The 15,831-nt window shown below is 35.4% G+C and overlaps 2 pseudogenes; one reads left to right on the top strand and one right to left on the bottom strand.

Annotated features, from left to right (window-relative positions):
* The first annotated feature begins 11,027 nt into the window (after window positions 1–11,027).
* LOC113913574 lies at window positions 11,028–11,792 on the top strand (annotated as a pseudogene).
* Window positions 11,793–14,476: 2,684 nt separating this feature from the next.
* On the bottom strand, window positions 14,477–15,414 carry LOC113913575 (annotated as a pseudogene).
* Window positions 15,415–15,831: the final 417 nt, after the last annotated feature.

Here is a 15,831-nt window from a genome sequence, read left to right as displayed (position 1 = left end):
CTAGTTTTGTTGATCTGTTCTACTGTTTCTATTTCATTGATTTCTGCTCTGATCTTTATTATTTCTCTTCTCCTGATGGGTTTAGGCTTTATTTGCTGTTCTTTCTCCAGCTCCTTTAGGTGTAGGGTTAGGTTGTGTATTTGAGACCTTTCTTGTTTCTTGAGAAAGGCTTGTATTGCTATAAACTTTCCTCTCAGGACTGCCTTTGCTGTATCCCAAAGATTTTGAACAGTTGTGTTTTCATTTTCATTGGTTTCCATGAATTTTTAAATTCTTCTTTAATTTCCTGGTTGACACATTCATTCTTTAGTAGAATGCTCTTTAGCCTCCATGTATTTGAGTTCTTTCTGACTTTCCTCTTGTGATTGAGTTCTAGTTTCAAGCATTGTGGTCTGAAAATATGCAGGGAATAATCCCAATCTTTTGGTACTGGTTGAGACCTGATTTGTGACCTAGGATGTGATCAATTCTAGAGAATGTTCCATGGGCACTAGAGAAGAATGTGTATTCCGTTGCTTTGGGATGGAATGTTCTGAATATGTCTGTGAAGTCCATTTGGTCCAGTGTGTCATTTAAAGTCTTTATTTCCTTGTTGATCTTTTGCTTAGATGATCTGTCCTTTTCAGTCAGGGGGGTGTTAAAGTCCCCCACTATTATTGTATTGTTGTCAATGTGTTTCTTTGCTTTGTTATTAATTGCCTTATATAATTGGCTGCTCCCATGTTAGGGGCATAGGTATTTACAATTGTTAGATCTTCTTGCTAGATAAACCCTTTAAGTAGGATATAGTGTCCTTCTTCATCTCTTATTACACTCTGTTTTAAAATCTAATTTGTCTGATATAAGGAATGCCCTGTTTTAAAATATAATTTGTCTGATATAAGGAATGCCACCCCAGCCTTCTTTTGGGGTCCATTAGCATGGTAAATGGTTTTCCACCCCCTCACTTTCAATGTGGGGGTGTCTTTGGGTCTAAAATGAGTCTCTTGCAGACAGCTTATGGATGGTTCTTGTTTTTTAATCCAATCTGATAGCCTGTGTCTTTTGATTGGGGCATTGAGCCCATTTACATTCAGGGTAACTATTGAAAGGTATGAATTTAGTGCCATTGTATTGCCTGTGAGGTGACTGTTCCTGTATATTGTCTGTGTTCCTTTCTGATCTATGCTGCTTTTAGGCTCTCTCTTTGCTTAGAGGACCCCTTGCAATATTTCTTGGAGGGCTGGTTTCGTGTTTGCGAATTCCTTTAGTTTTTGTTTGTCCTGGGAGCTTTTTATCTCTCCTTCAATTTTCAATGACAGCCTAGCTGGATATAGTACTCTTGGCTGCATATTTTTCTCGTTTAATGCTCTGAAGATAACATGCCAGTCCTCTCTGGCCTGCCAGATCTCTGTGGATAGGTCTGTTGCCAATCTAATATTTCTACCATTGTAGGTTATGTATCTCTTCTCCCCAGCTGCTTTCAGGATTTTCTCTTTGTCTCTGAGACTCATAAGTTTTACTATTAGATGTCGGGGTGTTGACCTATTATTATTGCTTTTGAGAGGGGTTCTCTGTGCCTCCTGAATTTTGATGCCTGTTTCCTTCCTCACATTAGGAAAGTTCTCTGCTATTATTTGCTCCAATATACCTTCTGCCCCTCTCTCTCTTTCTTCTTCTTCTGGGATCCCAATTATTCTAATGTTGTTTCGTCTTATCGTATCACTTATCTCTCGAATTCTGCCCTCGTGATCCTGTAGTTGTTTCTCTCTCTTTTTCTCAGCCGCTTTATTTTTCATCATTTGGTCTTCTATTTCGCTGATCCTCTCTTCTGCCTCATTTATCCTAGCAGTTAGTGCCCCCATTTTTGATTGCACCTCATTAATAGCCTTTGTGATTTCGACTTGGTTAGATTTTAGTTCTTTCATTTCTCCAGGAAGGGTTTCTCTAATAACTTCCACACTTTTTTCAAGCCCAGCTAGTATCTTTAAAGTCATGATTCTGAACTCTAGGTCCGACATCGTACTAATGTCCATATTGAGTAGGTCCCTGGCAGACGGTACTACCTCTTGTTCTTTTTGCTGAGGTGATTTTTTTCGTCTTGTCATTTTGTCCAGAGGAGAACAGATGATTGAGAGAACAAAATGCTAACAGGTTAACAAGGTCCCCAGCAAATATACTCTATATAAATCAGAAAAGACCTGAAACCAGGGGAAAAGAAAGGGAAAGAAAGAGAAAAGAAAGGGGAAAAAAAGCAAAAAGAAAAAGATAAAAACAAAAACAGAACAATACAAAAAAAACAGAATATGATCAAATATGATCAAGTTAGTGCATAGATCAGTGCCACACACTAGATTTTGGATGTATTTTGGTCTGTTAGAAAAAAGTGCCTCCTAAAATTTTAAAGGAAGAAAGATTTATATATGTACAAAATTAGGGTTGATACAATGAAGGGATGGAAGATGACTGTAAAGATGAAAATTATAAAAGATTTTATATAAGGAATTGATAAGATAAGTTGTTTGAAAAAAGAAAGAAGATTTTAAAAAAAAAGAAAAAGAAAAAAGGGAGAGAATGTGATCAGGCAGGAGACTAGAACAAAGCCATACACTAGTGATTTAGGGTATATTTTGATCTGTTAGAAGAAACTGTATCTCAAAATTTTAAAGCGAGAACAACTTATATATATATGCCAAAAATAAGGGTAACTACTATGAAGGGATAAAATATGACCCTAAAAATGAAAAATAAAAAATGTTTTTTTTTTAAAAAGGGATTGATAAGATGTTGGTTGAAAAAGGGAAAAAGAAAAATTAAAAAAAAACAGTTAAAAAAATTAACTTTGAAAAACTAATGAATCATGGTACAAAAAGCCAGGAATCCTATGTACAGTATTCCCCTACGCTGTATTTCTCCCGTTCTCCTTGAGCAGTAACCTTGGTCTTGGCTTGCTGGCTGTTTGTGCTGATCTTCTGGTGAGGGGCCTGTTGCCGTGCTTCCCACATGTCATTGCTGGAGGTGGAATTGCCCCGCCTGTCAGTCCGGGCTAAGCAAGCTGCTCAGGTTTGCTCTCAGGAGCTTTTGTTCTCTGCAAGCTCTGGTACAGCTTTGGAGGACCAGGGTGAAAATGGTGGCCTCCCAATCTCCACCTGGAGAAGCTGAGAACTCAGGACCCTGCTCCTCAGTGTGCCCCCAGAGAAAAGCAGTCACTCCCATCTCTCTGGTCTCTGGCCGCACTCCGTGCTTACCCGGCCTGTGACCGAGCGTTTCTATCTCTGGCACCCGACCCCGTGTGGAGTCTCCAAACCCAGCAGATTCCTGTGGTGCGTTCCCGCGCCGCTCCTCCCGGGGGAGAAAGGGGAGTCTCCCCGGATCTGCCACCTGTTGGGTCCCTGCTGGAGGAGCAGTGGCCCGACTGGGCCGCGGATCACAGTTTATGGCCACCCCGAGCTGAGAGCCCGCGCCTCAGCTCCGTCTCTGCAGCCGGCTTCCCCGCTCCGATACCTGGGAGCTCCGCTGCACTCAGGCACCCCCAGTTTTTCTGTGACCCCGAGGGTCCTGAGACCGCACTGTTCCGCGAGGGTTCCACCCCCCACGTAGCCACTGGAGCGACGTCCCTCAGCGGAGCCGACTTCTAAAAGTTCCGATTTTGTGCTCCGTGGCTCTATCACTTGCCAGAAGTGGCCAGAATATCGCCTCAGATTCACTTCTCCGCATGTTCTACCTCCAGTAAGTGGTCGCTTCTCTGTTCAGAGTGTTGTTGCTACTCTCTTCTTTGGTCTCCTGTTGAGTTCGTAGGTGTTCAGAATGGTTTGATCCCTATTCAGCTGAATTCCTGAGACCAGACGAAATCCAGGTCTCCTACTCCTCTGCCATCTTGCTCTGCCTCCCCTTTCTATGCTTTATTCCTAGATTAAATACAATCTATCTTTTTGGTGTATACATGTCTTAAATCTAACTATCTAACCAATTTTCTTATTAATTCTAGATATTTTTACCATTTTTTTCCTTTTCATAGAATTACAATCTACCCCATTTTATAGATGAAAAAGCTGTCTCACGGAATTTGAGTGTTTTTCTCACTATATTCATAACAAAAGAATTGATCTCTAATTCGCAGTTCAGGGCATGCTTCACCAAATCATTGCAGCCATGGGTTGATTTAAAGAAAGTCACATATGAGATAAACTGTTTCTAGCCTAAGAGCATATTATTTTAATTTTATAAGATGCATTATTTATGTCTGGAGCATATAAACATAGTAAAAAGTTCACCAGGAAAATTTCAGCTTGAAAGGAACAGACCACATGCTAAATTGGGAAACAATGAAGGAGTTTTAACACTCCAACACCTGGTAGGACATTGAGATAAATTCAGGAAAGGGAGAATTTAATGCTATGATCAAGGAACTGAGGAAGAGAGTGGAGGGTAAAAAAGTTCATTGAAGGAAGTAGATATTGAAGAAAATAGAACAAAATGGTAAAGGTAAAGTACTTGTAAGAAACACCTCAATACTGAAGAGTTTCAAAATATTTTACTATGATGTAAAATCCCTTTATTACTTTAAGCTTATAGGAAAGTCTCCCAGAACCAGTAGAACAGTTGGTGTTTGAAACCAGGCATTCTGGATTTAGGGCCCTCCACACCTCCCAACACACCTATTGCTTATGTAAGGTACATAATAATTAATACTTCTAATAAAGAAATTGAAATATACTTTAAGAATTATAAGTTTTCCAGTTATTACATTCAGAAAACAAAGATATTAAAGGACATTCCCACTAAAGATAACTTTCTTGAAATGAGGAATCAAACCTGAAAATTAAAAGTCTGAGTATGCGGATGTCTTAAAATATTGCTGAAATTTAAAAAGAAACTATAAAAATAGATGCATTCATAGACATCTGCTTAAAACAATTTCAATAATAATTGAAAAGATCTAACAAGCTTTCAGCAGACAATAAAGACAAAGTACATTTTTTTAAAGTTAATTAAATCATGTAATTGCAGTTTTAGAATTAATCTAAAGACAAGATATTTTAGGTATAAAAAAGATGAGAAAACACAGTGTCTTGTAGAATTACTTAAACACTAATTCAAGGGACAAGTAGCATTATCTGTAGAACATAAAAAAGTCAAAGACTTACTATTTAATAGTTTCCATAAGTTAAAAGAAAAAAGACTAACAGCACCCTGTTCTTTGCTTTTGAATATGCTGCTTGTATTCATACATTTGTTTGTTCTGTTTACTATCTGACCCTCTAGTCTCTAGCCTCACTGAAGGCAGAGACTGTTTTTTTTCTACCACCATATGCATTCTCTACACTGAATTTTATCCAACTGACACTTTTTATTTTATTTTTTAGATCATTTATTTATTGGGTACCTGGGTGGCTCAGTCAGTTAAGTGTCTTCCTTTGGCTCAGGTCATGATCTCAGGGTCCTGGGATTGAGTGCTGGGATAGACTCCCAGCTCAGCAGGGAGTTGCTTCTCCCTCTACCCCCGCCCCCTGCTCATGATCTCTCTCTCTCTCTCACACTCTCTTTCTTTCAAATAAATAAATAAAACCTTAAAAAATTATATTTATTTTAGAGAGAGAGAGAAAGAGAGATGGGGAGAGTGGGGGAGGAGCGGAGGAAGAGAGTCCCAAGCAGACTCCACACAGATCGGGGAGCCCCACTTGGGGCTCCATCTCATGACCCTGAGACCAAAATCCTAGCGGAAACCAAGAACCAACTGGAGGCTCAACTGACTGCATCACCCAGGCACCCCAATTGACCCTTTTTAGATGTAGATGAAAGTAAATATTTTTTTAAGTAAGGAATTGATACCATTTTATCTATGGTAATATTTTTCTGTACAATGTTTCCTTACAGTCCTCTGTCCCAGGTCTAATCTCAGTGCTTTGAATACTGATGCATTAGGGAAATATAAATTATTGACTTTGGCATTGCTATTAGGGAGAAATTTAAGTGATAGCTCATATCTTTGACAAAGTATACTAATGGGAAATTTCTAAACCCTCAGGGTTGTGAGAGCTATTTTATATAACATGTTTTCTCAGAATTTGCTTTAATTACCAATTGATAACAAAAAGTATATCTATATACACTATATATCAAAATACATCTATATATAAATATCAATATATATGTACAATTATAAAAGTATATATATAATTTTTCAAGGCAAATGGTTGTCAGAGAGACAATTCTTTTTTTGGAAATGGAAAAGTAATATGCTAAAATATCAAATTTGGTTCAGTTTACCATATGTATCTCTATTAGTGGTATATATCACAAGAGTTCCTTCGTAAGACTTTATGCAATTTGTGATTTATTATTGCAGAGCAATGCTAATTTTTTCTTTTATTCTGACTTTATCTTAGGTGTGAAGCCTCATCTTACAAGAAATCTGTTAGCTGAGTTAAGCAGCTGGTAAGTTAAATCCAGTTCATAAATATACCAGTCATTTTCCTTCAAAAGAATACTTGAATCATTCTGATTATGATTGTTATCTAATGTTTTTAAGAAACCTTTGGATGGAAAAAATCCATAGTCATTTAAAATACGTTTTGTTTTGTTTTTTAATTTGGAGAAAGCCTCCGCCTTTCTTCCATCTATAACAAACCGTAGCTACGGTGGACCTAAGATTTTTGTGTTGGATGTTAAAGTCATCAGTACCATTTTCTCAAGAGCTATCAAAGTCTTAGTAGATTTATTTGTTTTGTCTTATTTAGAATGTCATAAATGTAGTCATATCATTAGCCCTCCAAAATCCATGCTCAAGGACCATCGAATATGAAGAAGGACGTACTGGCTCAGCAGGTCACTGGACAGTGTTTCAGTGAAGGGGCTGAATATAAAATGATTGACAAGCAAAATACCAGTATGAACCTAAGACTGAAGAAGCAAACTGTATGGAAAAATGCTCAGTCAACCTACTCAAATGCATTTACTCAAATGTATCTATGGGGTATGTTTCTTTCTAGGTTTAACATAGATTTTTTTTTTTTAGGTGAAAGGGGGATATGAACATCCAACTAATGTAGAGAGGGTTAATGGATCCAAAGGAAAGAAAAGAAGAGCATTAAATGACTGTCATAAGCAACACACCGACCTTCAGGTTTGTGGGTTGAAGGTCAACTGACAAGGAGGGGAAGATTTTGCTTAAATGAGAATATGTTATTCCTGATGTGAGAAACCCAGCCCTGTAAGAAAGAACAGATTGTTCATGGCAGGGAAACTATGCTATGTCTTATTCATCTACCTTCATTCACCCATGTTGAAATATTATGTGTTTGTAATAAGCCATTCAAAATTTGTAGTAAGAATAATGATATGGCATATTATTCTTAATTTATATTTATGTTCACTGATATGGCAAAAATGTATAATATTAATGCTAAAATATTTATTATCTAATTTTTATATACCAGGTTCTGTACTTAGCTTTTACATAAATGAACTCATGGAATCCTTATAATAGACCTCAGAGTTAACATATTATTCATTTTATAAATGAATAAAATGAGGTTACATATTTTTCCCCAAGATTTTTCCCTGAATTTTGGAGCCAAGATCCTATCTTATTTTATGTAGCTCCAGAACTTAACTTCTTAATTACTAGGATCTCCTACCACTTGAATATCTTGAGTACCTCCTGCATTTATAACCCTATAGGAAGTTCCAATGAAAGAACAGGAGCAACTAGTAGATTTTTGAACATTGAGCTTCATATGCATTATTTTATTTGAGCTTCACAGTAATTCTGTAAGTTAGGCACTGCAATGCTCATTTTATGGAAGAAGGAAGGAATTGTTCAAGGAAGTAAGAATCTTGCATTTAAGTATCAGAGCTATTTTCAGAACCAGGGTCGATCTCCAAAGTTTCTGTTATTTTCAGTATTATGAAGAGAGGGATAGTTAAGGTAAAATCTCTGATCTGATCTACTTACATTTTCTTTAGGGCTTTGATCTTGCATTTAGTAATTGTAGAAGGTGGCTAACAGTTGTTGAATGTGTAATACTTTCCAGATACTGTTCTAAGAACTTTCACATTTATGAACTTTATTATTTCAAATATCACCCTATATGGAGGTATTATTGTTGCTTCAACTTTACAGAGAAGGAAACTGAAACACAGACATGGTAATAAACTTGCCAATATTATATTTTCTATAGTTTCAATGTATCCAATGGAGCTTAGAAGGAATGAGGGAGGCAGACATGTATTCTCCCCAAACTAATGGGGAATCAGGAGTCACACAGTCAAAATCTGGGAAGTGATCTTCAGAGATTATCTACTCCAACTCCTTTATTGTATGGATGGGAGCCGAAAATCTGAGGGAATCAGCAATTAAGATCTACTGCTATAATTGATGAATTATTGAACTCTACATCCGAAAATAATGATGTAGTATATGTTCGCTAATTTATTTATTTATTTATTATTTATTTTTAAGATTTTACTTATTGATTCATGAGAGACAGAGGGCGAGAGAGAGAGAGAGAGAGAGAGAGAGAGAAGCAGAGGGAGAAGCAGGCTCCCAAGGAGCAAGGAGCCTGATGCGGGACTCGATCCCACGACCCTGGGATCACGACCTGAGCCGAAGGCAGACGCTTAACTATCTGAGCCACCCAGGCGCCCCAATATGTTCGCTAATTTAATTTAAATAAAAAAAAATAAGCAGCAAAAAAAGTAAAAAAATAAAAATAAATTCTACTTAGTTAACACACAATGTAATATTGGTTTTAGAAGTAGAATTTAGTGATTCATCACTTACATATTAAAAAAAAAGATCTACTGCTATTGTGTATTTACCACACAATTACCTGGAATGTAGTACAAATGCTTCTATTTGACACAATATGAAGAAATTAAATTATTTTCTAGAATAATGCCACTTATGGAGATGGATTCTTTAAGAAGGTAAGGGAGAAAATGAAGCAAAGCAAGCTCCATTATTTTATTGTATTGTGTGTGAGGGCTCTATTTTGAAATTAAAGGAGTCCACTTTTTTGTATGCTATATCTAACCTTGGCAACCATAATTGATCACCTGATAAAAAGGCCTTCAAATAACTTTTCTGAAAAATTACTTATTTTGAAAGAGTATATAATTAGAAAAAACGGAATTATTAAAAAAATTTACATTGATCTTCATATCATTTCTTCATCCCACGCTGACTCACAGTCTTGTGACAACAATATTCAAAATTGTGTAATGTTTGGAATTTTCTGAGTCTTTCTTTGTCTGACATTGCAAGATCTTTGGTATAATTGACACAGAAAATTGAAATAATCCTTTTATTTAGCAAATTTGAACACAATTCACAGGTTTATCAATCATTCAACTAAAAGAAACCTAATAAAAATCAATGCACTTTTGTTTCACAGTAAATTCTCACTTAAGAATAAATAATTTTTAGTATGACCCCTTGGTGTTAGTTTCCTATAAAAATCTAAATGGGCTTCCAGACTCTAGTGGGCATAATTCTTCAATATTTTAAACTACATTTAAAGGATAAATGGATAGTCATATTTACAAAGATATTTTCAAATTAATTTAAATCATAAGCATTAGTAATGTAAAATATACTTTTATTAATAAAATATACCCTTTTCTAAAAATGAATAAAAGTTCATAGTAACTATATGTTGGCTAATTGAATTAAAAAAGTTTGGACAATAAAAAAAAGAGCAAAATTGGAAAATTTAAATTTCCATAGTGTAATTATCATTAAATAGCCATTGTTAACAATTTACTTAAATATTTAAATTAATTTCTCTTGACTATAACATAACTAAATATAAACTGAAGAACTTTTTCACTTCGGATATACATTTCTTATAAAGAAGCAGTACTGGCCCCTAACTAATATTTCTAAAGTTAAAAATAAGTAAAAAGAGTATTTTTCAACTACATGCCTCTTACTTAACATTAATTTTACCTGTAGTAGAATACATCCAATTTTATATAAAAACAAAAGGCATCAGTGATGTATACATGTTTTAATTCATTTAAAAATTACTGAACCAAGAATAAAATTTTAAAACTAAGGTTGGTTTTCCTATAATCCTTCAAGAGAGAGAAATAGGAAGAGCAGAATTGTAGATACATTATGCTACAAATAACCTTTAAGTAATATAAAAGTTTCATGGAGTAATTTCTGTAGTTATTTCCTCTTTTAAATCCAAAAGTATTACAAGTCAATTTAGAAAAATAATCTCCTCTTTAGTTCTATCATGAATTTCCTGATTAATGGACAAATGGTTATTTCTAATATTGTATTATTCCTTCAAGCCTATAGCACACTCTTTACTTTCTGGTTTTTTCTTTAGTTAATACTTATTTAACATTGAATATATGCCAAGCACTCTATAAATCACTCACATGCCCCCCACCATTTTTGTGATATCTGTTCAGGTAAATTCTATGGTTACCTCCAGTTTACATCCTAAGATGGCACATTATGTTTCCTTAACATTAATTGAATTAATACTTAACATTATTTGCGTTACTATGTACACTTTGAACTTAGTATTTGAACAAATACTTAACACTATTTGATGTCTCTCTCTCTCTTTTTTTTACTCTTAACAAGTATAATTTCCTGCTTCCTTACACAATAATTTAAATTACACAAAAGCTAAGACTTTGTTTAATTCATCATTATCTGAAGTTCTTGGAAGAGTATTGGCACTAGATATTTGAAAGGATTTTATTAAATGAATGAATGATTTCAATGGATCTTAAAATGGCTAAGATCTTAAAACATGCATTAGGTTATTTTAATTGAATATTAGATTTCCATTTTCTTATCAATGATTTGCTTCATTATTTTTGTCATTTCAGGAACCTTTCTGGAGCATCAGATCATGGAAAATAGGAATAACGTTACTGAATTCATTCTCTTGGGACTTTCTAAGAATAAGAAAGTCCAATTCTTCTGCTTTTTATTTTTCTTACTCTGTTACCTAGCTATCTGTTTGGGGAATTTGATTATTATGACTTCCATCACAGGCAGTCAGCTAATTAATCAACCCATGTATTTCTCTCTTAATTGCCTTGCCCTCTCAGACCTCCTCTACACCTCCACTATGACATCCAAACTAATGACAGACTTACTGACAGAGAAGAAGGTCATTTCCTATAAAAACTGCATGATACAGCTGTTTACCACACACTTCTTTGGAGGGGCCAAGGTCTTCATCATCACCGGCATGGCCTATGACCGCTGCATGGCCATCTGCAGACCACTCCATTATGCCATCCTTTGAATAGGCAAAGATGTAACTCAATTCTCAGAGCATCCTGTGCAGGGGGGTTTCTGCATTCCCTTGGCTTGTTTCTTCTTACGATTTTTTTACCATGGCTCCAGTGAAATAAATCACTATTTCTGCGATGTATATCCTTTGTTGAAACTGGCCTGCGTTGATACACACAAAATCGGTTTCTTAGTCATTGCCAGTTCTGGCCTGATGGGACTGGTGGTCTCTGTGGTTTTGATGGCCTCCTACTTTATGGTATTATATACTGTGAGAACATATTCTGCAGAGAACCGCCACAAAGCACTTTCCACTTGCAGCTCCCACATCACAATTGTGATCCTGTTTTTTGCACCTGTCATCTTTGTTTACATTAGACCTGCCACAACTTTACCAGAAGATAAAGTGTTTACACTCTTCTACACAATTATTGTCCCCATGCTCAATCCTCTTATCTACACACTTAGAAACACAGAGATGAAAAACGCCATAAGGAAAGTTTGGTGCACTGAAAGGTTTTGGAAAGGGAAGCCAATGATTTGAAGGCTATTCATCTTTGGATGTGAACAGGTATCATCTCATGACACATCCTCTTTCTTTGACTCCTTGCCCATGGAAAAATTAGTCAGAATATGTAAAGGCCAAGCCTTAAACATCAGCTTGCCATCAGTGGGTTCCTCTTTCATATTCCTTTGCTGATGTGCTTCACTTGTTTTCATTCTTCACTAAGTTTTAAGTTCCATGCAAGTAGGTAGGGGTCATGTCATAGTTTTTTCACTGCTAATTTCCTAATAGCCAGCAAAGTGTATAGTACATATTAGGTGCTCAATAAATATTTATTGAATGAATCTATAAGTATTTTGTCACATAGCTCTGTTTCTCATCCCTCATAGGAATCCCTGTCACGGTTTAATGACCCACTAGGACATTAGACTCCACCATTGTGTTGATATATATCCTTCTTCACATATTTTTCCACTTCCATATATTTTGGCTTCATATAGCCAAGAAGGGATTCCACTCTGGATCCAGTCCGTCAGACAAGACACCCCAAAAAGTGTAGCAAATAGAATGGTTGAAATCATGCTATTTAACTGGTTTGACATTCCATATATGTGGTCAAGGAGTAAACCACAGCTACCTGCCCTGTGGAAAGGAAGAAAATATAAATCCTTCAAAATTAAGGATTTTTTCAAAGTAAAAGATTTTCATTTACTATCTAAATTCAAGTTTAAAATAATCTGAAAATAATATCTGACATAAACTATAGAACAGATTTATTGGGGTAGATAGATGATGATAATAGATAGATGAGAGAGAGTGAGTGAGTGAGTGAGAGGAAGGGGAGAGGGAATGGAACATTTAAGCAGTTCTCTGGCAGAATTTAATGGAAAGAAGTGCCTCTTTGGAGAAGTTGGGTTCACTCAACTATGTGGGTTTGTTTTTTTGTTTTTGTTTTTTTTTTAAGCAGACATTCCTCAGTTGTATCTAGTCTAAAAATCTCATCTGAATCCATCTTCTACTCTTTATTTTATACATGTTACTATCAAGAGTGAAATCTTTGATCTGGTTTTTATGAAGATTTCTTTCTTGCTGGAAAGCTTGAAATAATACTTCAACATTTGCTATCAATTTATATAAAAATTCTTTTTCTTTACCAAACTACTTAACTACCCCTCTAGGTTCCGGTTTGATGCTTAGAGAAATGTTAAACCTCTGAATTTCAGTTTACTCATCTGTAAAATAAAGCAGATAATTAGATCACTAATTCAAAATTATAGTTTTAGAGCTTTTTAAGAAAAAAATCCTCACAAATATCTTGCATCAATTGAAATCATGCTTTATTATAATGTTATTTAAACATGTATGGACATAAGTCACAAAAATCTTAATCTTATCATTCTAAAATAAAAAATTCAAAGTATAAAATGAAATATTGTTAAAATTTTTAATTTGAATGCTTCACAGAAATTAATGTACAGATACTAGGGATAATAACAATAATAAAAATTTATTCTGAGCAGTTTCTTCTCTTAGAACAATACTCATTTCCTTTCATTTTTACAATTACCTTATGAGGTAGTTATTATTACCTCAATTTTACAGAGGGAGAAAAAGAGGAGGAAAGCATAGTTGCCTTTCCAGGATCCCTCAAGTAGGAAGATATTTTTCATCCACCTGATTAATTATCAACCGTTATCAACTTCATATTTTTTTGAGCATTAGGAGAAATCATTTGAATCCTAATTATCATCTCTGTTGTTGGTTTACTTTGCAATACCAGTTATATGTAATCAAAATTATTTTTATTAGACAATAAATTTAAGAGTTTAACCCAAATTCAAGTGTTAAAAATAAAGCATTTGTTAATAATTTCCTCACTGCTTCCATAGTTATATTTAATGAACTAGTACAAACTGACATGTAACTGCCACTAACCTTTCTACTAGGGCATCCATACTTCTCAGACATTTAACAGTAGCCAAACTTCCTACTCTCCTGACACAATCTCATTTTATGTCTATTGTGTCAGCACAATTGTCAGTAGACCCTCATTTCACACTCAAAGGAGACTCAGTTTGGAGAATGAATTATGTGGCTACCTTATTTATTACTAATATTACTTTTTCATTATGATTTTATGGCAAATATTTCCATAATTTTTTAAAATGCTATGATTTTGAAATGATCTAAGTAAGTCATTTTAGAAAAACTCTTACCATTTTTATACAACCATTATTTCATACATAGTGTTTTTAATGCTTAGATCCTATTTAAATAATTTTTGCTTTTTAAATTGTTGCAGTGAATATGGAAACTCATGAGCTAAGTGGAAAACATGATTCTAAGTTTCTGATGCTCCTTTCTGATGAGAAAGCAGTGAGGACCATTTATGTCTGGGAAGATCAATATGAATGCAGCTTATGTACATATGAAGATTCATTCATGAATCCAAAGCATAGGGGGTTTAGAAAGGAGACCTCCAGTTAGCAACTTATGGATAAAATCCAAAGGAAGAATATATCAAAGAGAAATGTAACAGAACTTCAACAAAAAAATGACTCAGATTACTAGGGGAAAATGTAAATAAGAAACAAATCAATAAAGAAAGAAGAAAGTACTTCAAGATAAATTATCATATTAATGCAGTGACCCAATATCTATACTTATTTTTCTTACAGCAAAGTTCATGGTTTTTCAAGTACAGTAACTATCACTTAAGTAGGTTATGTAATGATTTGCCTTCTAATCAAACACAGTTTCTGGCACCACACTCTCTTCATTCTTCATCTCCATGTTTCTCAGCGTGTAGATCAGAGGGTTGAACATGGGAGCAATGATGGTGTAGAAAAAAGCAAACACTTTGTCTTCTGGAAAAGTTGTAGCAGGTCGAATGTAAATGAAGAGAACAGGCACACAAAGAACAGAACCACAGCTGTGACGTGGGAACTGTAAGTGGAAAGAACTTTGGTGCGGCTCTCTGCAGGGAAAGCCCTGATGGTGTATAAAATCAATAAGTAACACAGCACCAGTACCACAGAGATCACCAAGCCCATCGTGCCTGAGTTGGCAACCACTAGGATCCCAACTCTGTAAGTATCTGTGCAGGACAGTTTCAGAAAAGGATACACATCACAAAAGTAGTGATCTATTTCACTGGAGTCACAGAAAGGTAAATTGATGGTAAGGAGACATTGGACAAAAGAATGCAGAAATGCCCCAGAAGGCTAGCAATGACTATGGCATAACACCTCTGCCTGTTCATGATGACAGTGTACTGCAAGGATTTGCAGATGGCCACGTAGCGGTCATAGGCCATCCCTGTGAGGATGAAGACGTCAATCCCCCCAAAGAAATGCATGACAAAAAGCTGTGCCATACAGCTGGTATAAGAAATCATGTTACTTTCTGCCAGCAAGTTGGTGACTAGCTTGGGTGTCACCGTTGAGGTATAACACAGATCTGAGAGGGCAAGTTTATTGAGGAAGAAATACATAGGTTGGTCAATTAGCGGACTGCATGTGATAGAAATCATCATGAGCAAGTTTCCCATCCAAATAGCTATGTAACAAAATAAGAAGAGTAGAAAGCACAAGTTTTTAATTTTCTTATTCTGGGAAAGTCCCAACAGAACAAATTCAGTGATGTTGTTAATATTTTCCATGGTATAATGCAGGTAAATCTCAAAGGTTTGCCCCGGGGAAAAAATGACAAGTCAGTATGAGAAATATTGCACAAAACATGGTGAGAATTAGGAATGTTATAAAAATAAATTCATTTATTTAATTGGCTTCCTACAGTATATTTTAAAGTAATTCTAAGCTTTGTATGGACAAATTACCATATAATTTAACAGATCAGGTTATTTTGTAGCGTGAAAAAAAAGAGTATTAGTAGTCACACTTGTTCAAGTTATAAACAAAGATGCACAGTCATCTTATGTAGGGGTTGCAAAGGTGAACTTAGGGAGGAGGCGTTTGTTTTCATGGAAGAGCTCACCTGCTTGATAGGTTGAAATAGACAGACTTAAATCCAAGTAAGTGAGAGGAATTGTGAAATTGCAAGGTAAAATCCTGCTTGT

Source organism: Zalophus californianus, chromosome 11 (genome assembly GCF_009762305.2).
Source record: "Zalophus californianus isolate mZalCal1 chromosome 11, mZalCal1.pri.v2, whole genome shotgun sequence".
NCBI lineage: Eukaryota > Metazoa > Chordata > Mammalia > Carnivora > Otariidae > Zalophus > Zalophus californianus.
Note: the sequence above shows the minus strand (reverse complement) of the source record. Positions and strands in the feature narration are given on the sequence as shown.